Below are 15,114 nucleotides of genomic sequence, written 5' to 3'. Positions count from 1 at the left end.
ATCTCCCAGAATGTTAGAATCTTGGGCAGAGCCCTCCTGGGAAGTATATTGCTAGCTACCCCCTCCACCCCAGTCCTCTTTTCATCAACAATTCTGCCACTGGATCCAGGGAGCTTTCAGAGTTTGAGAGCCTTTTGCCTTTTGATCAGGAATCCACCTTAAGAAACGCCACTGCTTGTAGCTTAGGAAGAGAAGTTGGTTTGGGCAGAAACAGGATTCCGACAGGGGCCAGGAAATTCTAGGAGGAGAGGAGAGGAGAGAGTGAAAGGGGAAATGGCAGGCACACATATGGGTATCCACCTAAAGGTTCTCATTCAAACAATAGCACATTAAGGAATGACTTCAATTTCTCTTCCTATGGCTAATTCTCTGAAGAGACTGATTCAACAAACATTTACTAAGAAGCTATTATGTGTCTGGTACTGGGCTGAGTACAGTCAAAACAAACAGAGGAAGAGGCTCTGCTTGGCTAAGACCACCAGTGGCTAAGAAAGGCCAAGAAAATTTGCCAGGGATATTTGATTTTCCAAACAAGGAACCAGACCCGGCCAATATACTCTGTGGTACCTGAGAATATTGAACAACAGTGTTAACTCAAGGTTCAGGTCTTTTAATCTAACCATCATCAACCCATAAGGTTTAACTTGAACTAACAAATGATTATCCTTCCCAATAGAATTATATATTTTTTATTTTAATAACAAATTTCCGCATAATTTTCTGAAGTTATAGGATCCATACTGTCTCCCTCCTCCCTCCCAGAGCTGAGAAGCAATTCAATCTGAGTTAAACATGTATTATCATATTTCCATATTCTTCATTTTTTTGTAAGTGAATAATCTTATAAAACCCAAATCCCCAAATAATATACTCAAATAAACAAGAGATAAATCATACGTTTTCATCTGCATTCCCACTCCAATAGTTCTTTCTCTGGAGGTGGAACATTCTTTTTCATAAGTCCCTCAGAATTGTCCTGAATCATCACATTGCTCTTAGTACATTAGTACATTGATCGTTCCACAATATTGCTGTTATTGTGTATAATGTTCTCCTGGTTCGGCTTATTTCACTCTGCATCAGTTCATGGAGGTCTTTCCAGCTCTTTCTGAAATCATCCTGTTCATCATTCTTTATAGCACAAGAGTATTCCATTGCCATTATGTACTACAATTTGTTCAGCCTTTCCCTAATAGAAGGATATCTCATTAGTTTCCAGATTTTGCCACCACAAAAAGAGCAGCTATAAATATTTCTGTACAAACAGGCCTTTCCCATTTTTTATCTCTTTGGGATACAGACTTAGTAGTGGTATTGAAGGATCAAAGGGTATGCATTCTTTTTTTTTTAACCCTTGTACTTCAGTGTATTGTCTCATAGGTGGAAGAGCGGTAAGGGTGGGCAATGGGGGTCAAGTGACTTGCCCAGGGTCACACAGCTGGGAAGTGGCTGAGGCCGGGTTTGAACCTAGGACCTCCTGTCTCTAGGCCTGGGTATGCATTCTTTTATAGCCCTTTGGCCATAATTCCAAATTGCTCTCCAGAGTAGTTGGATCACTTCACAACTCTACCAGCAATGCATGAGTGTCCCAATTTTGCCACATTCTCTCTAACATCTATCATTTTCCTTTCCTGCCATATTGACCAATCTGATAGGTGTGAGGTGGTACCTCAGAGAAGTTTTAATTTGCATTTCTCTAATCAAGAGTGATTCAGAACATTTTTTCATAAGATTATTGATAGTATTAATTTCTTTATCTGAAAACTTCCTATTCATATCCTTTGACCATTTGTCAATTGGAGAATGACTTAGATTCTTATAAATTTGACTTAGTTCTTTATATATTTGAGAAATGAGACCTTTATCAGGGAAATTTGGTATAAAATTTTTCCCTATCTTCTTGTTTCCCTCTAATCTTGTCTGTATTGTTTTTGTTTGTACAAACCCTTTTTAATTTAAAATAATCAAAATTTTTATCATAAATTCTTCCCTTCTTCATAGATCTGACAGGTAAACTATTCTATGTTTCCCCTAATTTACTTATAATATCACTCTTTATGTTTAAATCATTTACCCATTTGACCTTATATTGATATAGGGTGTGGGATACTGATCTAAACCTAGTTTTTGCCATACTGTTTTCCAATTTTCCCAGCTGTTTTTGTCAAATAGTGCCCAATAGAATTGTAAACAAAGTTAGGATTCCTATATTCTCTATCTAATGGTTCTTCCCAGCAGGGAACATTATCTAGTATAGCTGTAACATAGGTATACAGAGTATGTGTGTGTGTGTGTGTGTGTGTGTGTGTGTGTGGGTATGGGTGTATGGCATGTACACCTTCAGAGGTTAATGTTCTCAATGGGGTAGAACCCATAGAAAATTCATCCAAATTTCTTTTTATGGTTGATTGTGAAAGGTAGCCACTTGTTAGCTTAAGAAAGATTCTGATTAATATGAAATCGAGGAATGTCTAGAATGAACTGGTTAATTGACCATCTCTGTTGGAGACAGCTGAAGACCTTAACCAGGACACCCAAATGTACATAGGATTAGCATGGAACTAGGTTTAGACAAGTAAACAAAGATGTGTATTTGGATGTTTTATTAACATAGATGTAGACCCCAGCAACTAGCCTAGATCAGGGAGGGTTTGCCACCATATATTCATTTGTGAAGTGAAGCTGGGAGGAGTGGGGGAGAACAAGCAAGTGTTAAAGAAGGATATGAAGTCTTCTGATGTGAATATGAATTATGATCACATTTTTCTAGTGGGAGTTGTTTGGAACTACTTCGACTCACCTCCTTTGTCATTCCTGCCATTATTGCTCTTATGGACATTAACATCCTGGATTTTCTGAGCATCATGTTTTGGAAGAGCTTGGGACAATCACTCATGCCTCATCTCACCTCACCTCCTCAGTGGGAATAATGAAGCAGGGTGTAGAAGAGGGCAAATATCATTCTTTCTACTTTACGGTAGAGAAACAAGGGGACCAGGAGGTCAACTGCCTTGCTCCAGTTAAATTAAATATTCTTCAGTCTTTTCTGCCATCTTTCCTTAGTCTTCTGTTTCTTTCTTCTTCATCTCTTTCTGAACTTCTTCGATTGGGTTATTTAAGTCTGAGGCTTTCCCCTGCTCAGTCCAGGCACCTTACTTCATGTCACCTTAGGATAATGGCTCTTCACGAAAGCCTCCTGGTACTATATGGCATCTACAAGTGATTCGGCTTTCCTCTCAGAGCTATTCCTAGCCTACTTGCACTCCCAGGTTCAGCCTTCTTTCATTCATTCATTCCAGCTCTCTCATCTAGGGGCTATTCTTTAAGAATTCCCAATAGGAGAAAGTCTATTCTAGGGCTTCTCAGGATTAGCAAATTAACACTGCTCTCTGTCCTCTTCTAGGCAACATTTCTCCCTTTGACCATGGATCCTTCCTTGGTTTAGTTACCTGTCTCTTTTCCCATCCCCCATACCATGCAGACATGGACAAACTCAGGTGTGTCCAGGCTGAATTCAGGCCATCCTGCCCCTTTTTTTGTCAGCTCAGCTCCCCAAATTGTGCATACAATTTCTTTTGCAAGAGCAGTTCTGCTATGAGAGTGTAGCATTGGGGGTAAAGCCAAGAGTAGTGGCCATACTGAGGCCTGTAGCCCATTCATCAAAGACCCAGTTATTCTCAGGAATGCATGGTGACCTAGTGTTCTGAGTGACCCCAAGGTTCAGGTCTAGGAATTGTTCTCAGAGCAATTTATCCAGTGGGGTAAGCTTCATGAGACTTAGAGGCTAAACATGGTACTTGCTCTGATGACTTGGGAGCCAGTGGAAACCTATACCTGGCACCTGCCTGGTGGAGAAAGTGGTCTCCATGTGACCTACAGCTGCTCCTCTTGTACTGGGATCCCTTCCTCATTCCTAAAGCCAGCATGCCCTGTCTTTCAGGGAACTGTGAGGCACCCTCCCTACCTTTTAGTGGAGAAGACAACTAAATAAAAACTAAGATAAAACCCCAACTGAGAAGCTAGACTAGACCCCCTCTGATCCACCAGTTCGGGTCCTAGAGCTGTGCTTTCCCCCAGGGCCACAGATAATCAGGCTACCCACTACTTCAGTCTTCCACTTTCTTTTCACATTCAACACCCTGCCCAGTTGGGCCTCTAACCTCAGGGGCCCTTAGCAGTCACATCCTGCCCCTCCACCTTCAACCAGTCAAAACCTGAGCTGGCTTGACTGGTCTGTAAGGCAGAGTTGTCCCCCAGCAGAAGCAGCATGAAAGGGATAAGGGTTCTCTCCTTGGATAGGAATAGTTAGAAAACTGTTGGCAACATTCTTGAAGGACTAAACCTGGGTTAGCTGTTGCTAGCACACCAGTTATGCTGGGCTGAGTCCATCTTATTAATATTGGCCTTACTGGATTGAGCCAGTTAGTGTAAACTGAATCCCACACTAAAAGCACCCTAGGTTCCTTTGCCTCCTTACAACTGAAAGGCAGACAGCAAGGCTCTTGCCCAGTCACCAGGTAAAAGCACTGACCACGTGTCGCTTTTACCAGTCTTCTCCTTAATGGCTTTGGGTCACCTACTCTCCAACTTAACAAATGGATGGATCTTCTAATAACACCGATCAACAGGCTGATGAACTGAGCACTCACTAAGCCATAGCAAATGGGAATGGGGCCGACTTGGAGGAAAATTCCCCATTCTGCACAGAGATACCATGGAGTGGCGTATATTTGGGTGCCACTCGGGTGCCACTGCTTACCCACAGTTTCGCCATGACTATTTATATCCTGAGCTATGAAGTATGAGCCAAACAGCGAGATTTGAAAAGAAAAACAAGTTCACCAAGACATCTTCTCCAAAACAAAGCAATGAATAAATACCAGATGCATGACAAGGTCTACCCCTCATCCAGCAGCACCCTAGCAGGACATGTCTTAGGTGAAGAGAGGGCTTTCAAGATGGCGACCTTGGTCATTCCAGCTTGGCATACCCACACTGGCCTTCACCGAGGCATAACAACAAAACACTACATTAGGTCACGGCTAGGAGACATACTCCCCTCAAAACCCCCGGGCATCCCCCTGTGCTAGTTGCCTCTCCTCTTCTTCCTTACTGTCTGCTTTGTCTTTCCTTCCCTATGAAAGAGACCCAGGGTCATCCACAGTGGTAATGCATGACAATCCCATTATTCTTAAAACTGTGTCTGTGAAGTAATTAATGGCTAGAGAATGTACACTTTATTGAATGGGGGTGGGATGGGGTTAGGGTTAGATTATTGAGTGGCTGTTAATGATCTTCTTAAAGGAATTTCTTATGGAAACTGTGACCTTTTCCGCTCTGTAGAATTGTGTTTCCCAATGCTTTTGGTGCAATGTTTAATGCCTGTTCAATACAGTTATTTCTGAATTGTATTTCTAGTCTTGGCTGGAAAATTTGTCCGACTGATTTTTAATTGAGAAGATTAATTGAGTGTGCGCTGCACGGGCCCATACTCCTCCCATCCCACCCTTACCCTTAGCTTTCTCAGCACAGTTAAAGTGAGAGGGAGGAAAGGTACCTAGAGCAAATGGAGACAGATTGCAGCTATCTCAAACAAAGCCTCGATGAAAACCCACATCTGGCTGGCAGAGGAGTATTCCTCCAGTAAGAGAAAGGATTCTCCCCTCCCAAGAAGATAAAGGAGACGGGGTTGGGCAGCCTCTGTCATCCTGGCACATTGTCATTGTTGTTGCTTTCCAAGGCCCATCACTCGGAGACTGTTTTCCCTTTTGAAATGAATGACTTTCCTGAGGCTTTGTGGGCGGGCAGGGCTGGTAAGGGCTGCCACAGTTTTCCAGCTACAGTGTATGCTGAGGAATGGATGCCCCTATTCCAAATATGGCAAAGAATCTCCCAGAAAACCATGTTCACGAGGGCTGAGGGATGGGTTAGAACCTCTTTGGGATGCAGGGATCACATATGAGCCAGAAGGGTCTCAACATCTAATCCCGTCCTGTGATTACCTATTTCTCTGCCCTTTTCTTTTCTCCCTCTCATCCACCGAGGCCCCATTTATACACAGATACTGAGGCTTTAAAAACCTGTCCTCCCCCTATTCCAACAGGTAGCATCGCAATTACCCCCTATCTTCAGGCTACAGGGACTACGTCAATAATCTACGACATTCCCTTGGTCCTTGACCCCAACTCCATACGTTAGGCGGGGCCCTTTCTACATGGTCCCAACCAGCCAACGTGGGCATGGGCATGGGGATACTTGGTAATTCTGGAAGGACAGGGATGAAGGGGAGATTGAGAAGGGGAAGCACATCACTGAGTTGGCTATGGGGTTGTTTGGCTTTGGTTCAGTGTCTGTGGTCATCTCTTCATGGCCCAAGTAAGGGAGAAAGGAGGAAATCCTTCAGACTTGGGAGACTGGATGTGTACCCTTCCTGACCCTGACTTTGAGGGTTAGGGGAAGGAGGCTGCCCACCTCTGAACCGAGACACATTTCAATGCCCCTCTGCCCCACGTACGTGGTTTTCTGATCCCTACTGGGGTGTGTGTAGCAGGGGAGGAAGGTCACCAGCAATAGGAAGACCTTGCCAGAAAGGCCCAGTCACAGGGAGGGAGCTTCTGGCCACCCGGGTGTCCCTGATGACTGAAGAAAGGAAACAGAGTGCCTCTTCCTTGAGTCAAGATACTAGAAAAGCCAGGGAGGCGCAATCCCCATTGTGGCCGCCAACAGGCCACTAGGTCATGGCTGAGCTCCTCGGGAATAGGTTCTTTGGATGAGCCTCGGTTTTCCTCTCTGCAAAATGAAGGAGTTTGGACTGGATGATGTTTAAGGTCCTGCACAGCTCCCTATCCTATGAGCCGGTGTCCCCACACCCCTCTGAGCCGCCTCTGTCCTCTCCCAGCGGGCCCAGGCACTTGGTCTCAGGGGAGGAGCCTTCGCCGTCACCACCCAGAGTCTTGCTCAATGGCCTTCCGGCTTCCCAGGAAGTGCCCTTCCAAAAGCAAACCCAAATCCAAGAATGAGTACGAAGGAAAGAGAACAATCCAAAGCAGCCAAGCAGGTTCCAAATCACCGACACATCCTTTGGAAAAAATATGCCCCAATTCATTAAGCCTCTCCTAGGTTTCGTGCCAGTAGGGTTACAGCTGAAGGGATAAATAAAGGAGTGTGTTTACCCTCCCAGATCCTCTTCTTTGAAACTCATAAAACATCCCCCTCACCTCCCCCCAGCCAATATGCTACTGTTTTCAAATACATTGTGCATTGAACATTGGATTTATGTAAATTCATTTTTCTAAAGCCCCGATTGCCAAGTCCAAATGAGAGTAAGCCTGGAATAGTGGATACAGAGCCGGAGCTGGCCTCCCTATCAGGACAACCTGGAGTCAAATCTCACCTCGGACACATACTGGCTGCATGCGTGACCTTGGACAGGTCACTTAAACAGAGGGCACCAAGAAACTGTCTATATTCTCTCAATTGCCAAGTAGGGGCTCACCCACTTTGGTCAAAGGAACCACCTCATGGGGAACTCCCTTTGTTAATGAAATCACAAGTCCGGGATGAAAAAGAATCCCAATATTTCTGCTGGCCCCATTGTCCTGGCAGTACAATTTCAGCCTCACCACTGTAGAGCCCTCCTAGGCCAGGCTGTATGCAACACCATCTCTTTCTTGCCGTTTGCCTTTCGTCTTCGAAATGAGGGACAGATCCACTGAGGGCTGGCAGCGGTGGGAGCTGGTGGGGACACTTTAGCACCATCTCTCTCCCAATAGCACTTGAGGCTGCAGGCATGGGAGCCGAGTTTCTAACAAGGAGAGAAGCTGTGGATCCCAGAATCTCCAGTTCCGAGGGGACCTCTGAAGGCATCTAATCCAATGGGTTAGAAGCAGCCCTTCCTGGCATCCAGGCCTGCTGAGGGGCTAGCCAGCTTTCCTATTCTGTACAACATTAAACACTTTGGAAGTGCCAACCCCTGCACTGGGCCCTGGGGCTGGGGAAACAAAGGCTCTGGAGGAGTTTATGTTCTGAGAGGATAGGAGACCCTCCCATGGGAATGAGGAGATAGAAAACAATTCAGGTGGTGGGAGAGGGAATGCTCCAAGCATCTGCAATCTAGAGTTGGAAGCCTATCTCTGATAGCATGGGGGCCGCCACCCTCATCTGACAGAGGAGGAAATGGACCCAGAGAGGGAGAGGGAAAGGAGAGGGGACATATATATATATATATATATATATATTTTTTTTTTTGAGCACTTACTANCTCCAGTTCCGAGGGGACCTCTGAAGGCATCTAATCCAATGGGTTAGAAGCAGCCCTTCCTGGCATCCAGGCCTGCTGAGGGGCTAGCCAGCTTTCCTATTCTGTACAACATTAAACACTTTGGAAGTGCCAACCCCTGCACTGGGCCCTGGGGCTGGGGAAACAAAGGCTCTGGAGGAGTTTATGTTCTGAGAGGATAGGAGACCCTCCCATGGGAATGAGGAGATAGAAAACAATTCAGGTGGTGGGAGAGGGAATGCTCCAAGCATCTGCAATCTAGAGTTGGAAGCCTATCTCTGATAGCATGGGGGCCGCCACCCTCATCTGACAGAGGAGGAAATGGACCCAGAGAGGGAGAGGGAAAGGAGAGGGGACATATATATATATATATATATATTTTTTTTTTTTTTTGAGCACTTACTATGTGCCAGGTACTGTGCTAAGCACTTTATAAACATTATCTCATTTGATCCTCACGACTCTGGGTGGTATTATTATCCTCATTCTACAGATGGGGAAACTGAGGCTGAGAGAGCTTATATTACTTGTCCAGGGTCACCCAGCTAGCAAGTGTCTTGGGTAGCATTTGAACTCAAATTTTCCTGACTTCAGGGCCAACCTTGTATCCTCTATTTTCCACTGACAAGGCAGGGCTTGATTCCAGGTGAGGCCTTGAGTCCTGAAGCGAGAGGGAACCCACTACCTCCCTAGAAAGCTCATTTCCTTTTAGGGAAGCTCTAATTACTTGCCGGGTTGTTTTTCAAACTGGTGGGAGACCCACATCTGTTTCTTTGCCAACTCAACTCGGTGCTCCCAGTTCCGACAAAACTGATCTCTCTTCTCCATATTGGGCTAGTGTGCCCTGCCCCCTGAGTCATCTCTCCCCAGGTTACTTCAAGTTCATACTTCTATGGTATATGGTGTGAACTCCAGGCAGCATCCTGGTTAGCAGGCTCTGTCTGTGGCGCGGCCCAGTTTCTCAACATCCATCCCAAACTGAGGCCCTCAGAACTAAGCACGATTGTCCATGTGTGGTCTGGCCATGCAGAGAACCTCAGGTGGCTCACCTTCTTCAGGCCCTGCCTCAACGCACCCTAAGGTCACATCAGCTCCTGCGATTCACTAAAACAATCCAAGTAATAGCTGCCTACCCATATGCCCCCTTACCTTTTACTTGTCACATTGATCTCTGTAGACCAAGAGCAAGACTCATGCCCCATTACATTTCATCTTATTTTATTTGGCCCATTGTTTTGGCCTGCTGAGAAGTTTAGGGCTCCTCTCCTACAGCATATTGGCCATTCCTCCTAGCTCTGTAGTGCCCGCAGATCTAAGAAGCATGCCCTCTCTGCTGTTAGTCATGGTGTTGGCCCAGGACACTCCTCTATTTAGGGCAGCTACAGTTCTATTGCGCTTTGCCCTGGTCACCTCTGATCTGGGTGCTCCACCAATAAGAGCTGGAGTCCTTCTAGAGAAAGCAGCATGGAAGGTGGAGTCTGAGTGCTCCCAGGAGGGGAGCAAGGACAATAGTAACATCTCCTTTCTAGAGAGCTTCACTCTGCTTCTCCCTGCTCTGATGCCTCATCAGGATATGGCCAAGATCCAGAGTGCTCAGCGGTGTCTTAGTCTGCAGTTCAGCCAGGCTGTAAGGCTTCTGGGTAAGGGCCCAATGAGGCCTGTCTCATCACTGGTCAACAGAGTGATGACATTTCATCAGCCCTTGAAGCCATTCTACTAACGCCACCTAGATGGAGTTTTTTTTTTTAACCCTTGTACTTCGGTGTATTGTCTCATAGGTGGAAGATTGGTAAGGGTGGGCAATGGGGGTCAAGTGACTTGCCCAGGGTCACCCAGCTGGGAAGTGGCTGAGGCCGGGTTTGAACCTAGGACCTCCTGTCTCTAGGCCTGACTCTCAATCCACAGAGCTACCCAGATGCCCCCTTCTAGATGGAGTTTTGATCTAGGTCAGGGGAAGAAGGGTCTGGAGTAGCTGGGACAAGGGCACAGTAGATGGAACATCAGGAAGACTCATCTTCCTGAGTTCAAATATGGCCTCAGGTACTTCTAACTGTGTGACCCTGGGTAAGTCAGTTAACCCTGTCTGCCTCAGTTTCCTCGTCTGTAAAACAAGCTGGAGAAGGAAATGGCAAACCACTCCAAGTATCTTTGCCAAGAAAACCCCCGAATGGGATCACAAAGAGTCAGACAAACTAAAAACGATGGAACAACAAAAACTAAGACAAAGGTTTATAACCTAAGCTCTCCAGGCCCCTGAGAGTCTGTGGATGATTCAGAGGGGTTCATGGGAGAAAAAAATGACATCTGTATTTCCACTAACTTCTAACTGAAGAGGAGCACTTAAAAATCTCATTCTGAGATGGGGTCCATGATTCAATAGAAGACTTTGCTCACAGCCTGGCCCCATGCTAGGTGTTGTTTTTTAAAAAACCCTTGTGTATTGGCTCCTAGGTGGAAGAGTGGTAAGGGTAGGCAATGGGGGTCAAGTGACTTGCCCAGGGTCACACAGCTGGGAAGTGTCTGAGGCCGGATTTGAACCCAGGACCTCCTGTCTCTAGGTCTGACTCTCCATCCACTGAGCTACCCAGCTGCCCCCGCTAGGTGTTTTTAACTTACAGCTCCCACCCCTTCCCCACCATCCCTCAGGCTGCTTGGAGATATATCCCAGGTCCCCTCCAGAGGCATAACTAGGAATGTTTTTACCTGGGGATGCTAAGGGATGAAGGAGATGGTGACTACCTGGGACTTGGCATGTGGCATGGACAGGTGAACTGGGGCAGCCTGCCAGAATTGCCCCCTTTCTTTGGGCCCACAACCCCATTTCTCTTCCCTTTCCAGGGATCTAATCACTGTGAGAGGTGAGCTGGGGAGCCAAAGGCTGCCTCTGAGCTGCCCGTGGAACCTGAGAAGAGGTCTAGCCCCATTGACCTCATTCTGGTTCTGCTGTCACCACCTCCCTAGGCCCCCCAAGGGTCTGGCAAACCTGATCACCACCGGTTGTTATGCTTCCCCAGTTTCAGGGTGTTATTTGCGTTTTCAGTGGGCGTGGACAGTAATATTTGTCCCCAGCACGAAAAGCAATTTTTTACAGGACTTTTCATTTCCCAAACACCTTCTTTGTGCTGAGTGAATACAGGTTTTCCAGTTTAAATTGTTTTTTCCTTGACTTTACAGTCCAGCCAATCACAAAGTAACCAATAGCATTTGCAAGGCAGTGTTAGAGCAGGCACTTAAGCAGTCAGCAAAAAGGGACCCAATTTCCCTCCTACCCAGAGTCATTTCCTTGCTCTTTCTTCCCAAGGAAACAAAAATCCCATTAGCAATACAGAAAAATCGAGGTGCCCATTGTCCCAATTCTTGGCTCCCGAGAGCCTCCAGCAGAGTGAACATGGCATACCTGGTGCTTATGCCCACACAAGAAAGCCACAGAGGCACAGAGTCTGCTTCAGAAATTATAGAGTCCCACTTGGGCCTGAACCAGAATCCCACCTAAAGCACCTCTAACAAGCCTCAGCCAGCTTGTGGCTGAAGATGTTCAGAGATGGGGACCTCAGTGTCCCCCGAGGTTGTCCATTCTGCCTGAAGACAATTCTACCAGCTGGGCAGCCAAAAATCCATCTCTCGGAAGACCCCCTCCATTCCATTCTACCCTCTGGACCAGGAGAAACAGGCCTGTTCCTTCCCATTTCTCCCTTTCCCCAGCCTTTTCTTCTCCAGATCTTCAAAGCAAGTCAGCAAGCTGGAATGGAAAGAATCCAAGATTTGGACTCCAAAGCCCTGGCCTCAGATCCTGTCTAGGATGTTTCTTGACTGTGATTGTGTTTAAGTCATTTAACTTTTCTGAACCTCATTTTCCTCATCTGTAAAATGGAAACAATGCTTGCATTCCCTATCTCCCAGGATCACTGTGAACATAGCCCAGAGCAGCCACTGCTATGGGGATGACTTCACTTACCTGATCTCCTTAATGGGTTTGTCTGAAGTGTGGCATCATCTGGACACGCTCTAGTCCTTCAAATGTGGTGTCCAGGATTGAGCACGCCACCCAGGATGGGCTGGAACCAGGCCAGAGGCCAGTGGGATGTCTATGATCACCCGAGCTAGAGGCCATCTCTTCTCCTGCAACACAAAAAGTCCATGTCTGTGAGTGGAGAGTTTGGTTTCCCAGTAGAACATAAGCCTCTGAAGGGCAGGGATGACCCCATTTTTGTCATTGTCTTCTCGGCTCCCAGCACAGTGCCTCGGACACAGTAGACATTTAATAAACTTGGCACAGTTCCTGGCACATCATGGGTATTTAATCAATGTCTATCAATTGGTTGACTGAGGAACCCATAATCCCTTCCTGGCCTCGGAGGTTCTATGAACGTAGGACTATGTCGGATACTCGTTTCTCTTTCTTTACACCCCTCTCCCACTTGCCCTTCTTACTGGGTCACATAGAAAAAAAGGAGGAGAGGGAATATAACTCTGCTTTCATTAGCACAAAGAACTTCCAGGTTAGGAAACTCCCTCTACCAATACAGATCCACAATTCTCTGGAACTCGGGGTCTTGGCTGCCTAGAGCACTGAGAAATTAAGTGACTTGCCCAGGGTCTCCCAGTCAGTACGTGTCACAGATTGGAACACCACCAGGTCTTCCTGATTTCCTGGCCTCTAAGCACTGTACCATCTTTCTCTTATGCAGAGAAAACCTTCAGTAAGTGTTTGCTGAGCAAATCAATGACTACATGGATGATGGACCCCAAACAGATTAATGAGGACCATGCAGGCTCTTTGGGGAACCGTCATTTGGGGGTGACATGGTAGAGACCTAACTACATTACATTGCCCTCCCACATTAGGGGCTGAGGGTACCTTGGACTTGAATGAACACCACAGGCGTACTTATTAGCCCTCACAAAGCTCAGGGCTAGAGAGATCCCCTCCTGATGCCTGCCACGCTTATTGCTCCCACCAATACCTTTTTTTTTAACCCTTGTACTTCGGTGTATTGTCTCATAGGTGGAAGAGTGGTAAGGGTGGGCAATGGGGGTCAAGTGACTTGCCCAGGGTCACACAGCTGGGAAGTGGCTGAGGCCGGGTTTGAACCCAGGACCTCCTGTCTCTAGGCCTGACTCTCACTCCACTAAGCTACCCAGCTGCCCCTCCCACCAATACCTTTTAATGAATGGGTTGTCACCTCTCTGACGAGAACATGAAAGGCAGAACTTCCAGAGAGGTCTCCCATGGGTGTCTGGGAGAAACATGAGCTTGCTCTCTCTCCTGCCTCCCAGCCTCCCATGGTTCACCTTGGACGATCCTCTTTTGTCCATAGGCCTGGTTTTGAGCAAAAGAAAGGGGCCTTTACTCTGAGGGGAAGGGAATGCTCCTTACCCGGCCCAAGGGCCACAGGCCTTAGAACCGGAAGGAACTTTAGAGAACAGTTAGCTGAACTCCCGCACTTTTTGAGATGGGCTAATAGAAAGATGGAATAAAGGACGTGCTTTGTCCAAGGCTACACAGACAGTAGAGCTGGGATCAGGAAGCAGACTTGCTAGCACTCAGCCCTGGGGACTTCCTACTTCTCCTTTCCTTTCCCAATCACTTCTTCTAGGCCTTCTCTAATGGCTCAGCTGAGTGGGACCCTGGGGGCTAGTGAGGAGGCTGCCAGACCAGACCGCTGCTCCCCATTGGGCCTCCGTGTACCATCAACTGACAAAGGGATTGTCCAACAAGAGATCTGAAGGCATTGCCCAGCCAGTAAAGGGCTGTGCCCAAGGACATATCCTCTGGGAGTGGAAGAAGCCCTTTAGGTCAAGAGGATGCCCACTGTTTATGGAATGGAATTGAGTCAGACTCAGTGAAAAGGAGTTGAAGGGAGGGAAGGAGGGAATGAAGGAGGAGGTGGGGTACAGGATCAGTGGCACTAAAGATTTTCCAGGGTTGAAATACCGGCTCTGCCACTCACTCACTACCCATGTGACCTTGGGTAAGTCACGGTCCCTTTCAGGAGCTCAATTACTCTTCTGTAAATAGGGAACCAGGTGACCTCCAGGGGGCCTTCCAGATCTCAGTCAAGGCTTCTCTACTTCCTGAGCCCGTTGAGCAATCAAGTGAAGTCTAATGGATCCCTCCAGAATTATGTTTTTAAAAGCCTGTGAAAAGGCTAAATTTTGCCTGGAGGTAAGTTCAAATCAATTTGTTCTTTTTTTCCTATCCGAGCTCTTGGACTGCCTAACATCTAACAACAGATCCCGTGGCAAGAACTTCTACTTCGAATCAGATGACTAAAAAGAAAGGGAGAGAAGACAGTAGAGAGCAGAGCCTTTCCCTTAATGGGCCCCGCTCCTCCCTCTCTGTCCTCACTAGGAAGTTTAAAGTGAGGAAACTGAGACCCAGAGAGGGGAAGTTAGCCTTTACTCTTCCTTTACTTACCTCCTTTGGGAGTGCAGTAGCTTTTGGCTGAATCTTAGGACTGAGAGAGCAGACACCATAACCCTGAACCTCCTAGAAGTTCTTTCTGGATAAATCGGGGCTCCAAGAGCCTGAAAAAGTACACCCCCAGCCAAGCTCCACACACATTGGTTCTCCCAAGTCTGGGGCTTGAAGCCACAAGGCTCAAACCACAGGGGGAAAGCAAACTGATCCTATTCCTCTACTACATGCTCCCTTCAGACTCCTCTCCCACCCACCCATCCATCCATCCAATTTGCTCTGGGCCACAGCTGGGAGACATCATTACTACCTGCTTCCACCTGGAGGCTCCCTTCATACATTTAGCCTCCAGGGCCTCCTGGTCTTCCCACTTCCAAACTCAAAGGGCCACCAAAGAAATCGATTCTACATCTGGGTG

The sequence above is a fragment of the Gracilinanus agilis genome, chromosome X (genome assembly GCF_016433145.1).
Source record: "Gracilinanus agilis isolate LMUSP501 chromosome X, AgileGrace, whole genome shotgun sequence".
In the NCBI taxonomy this organism is placed as follows: Eukaryota; Metazoa; Chordata; class Mammalia; order Didelphimorphia; family Didelphidae; genus Gracilinanus; species Gracilinanus agilis.
This window is presented reverse-complemented; position numbering follows the sequence as displayed.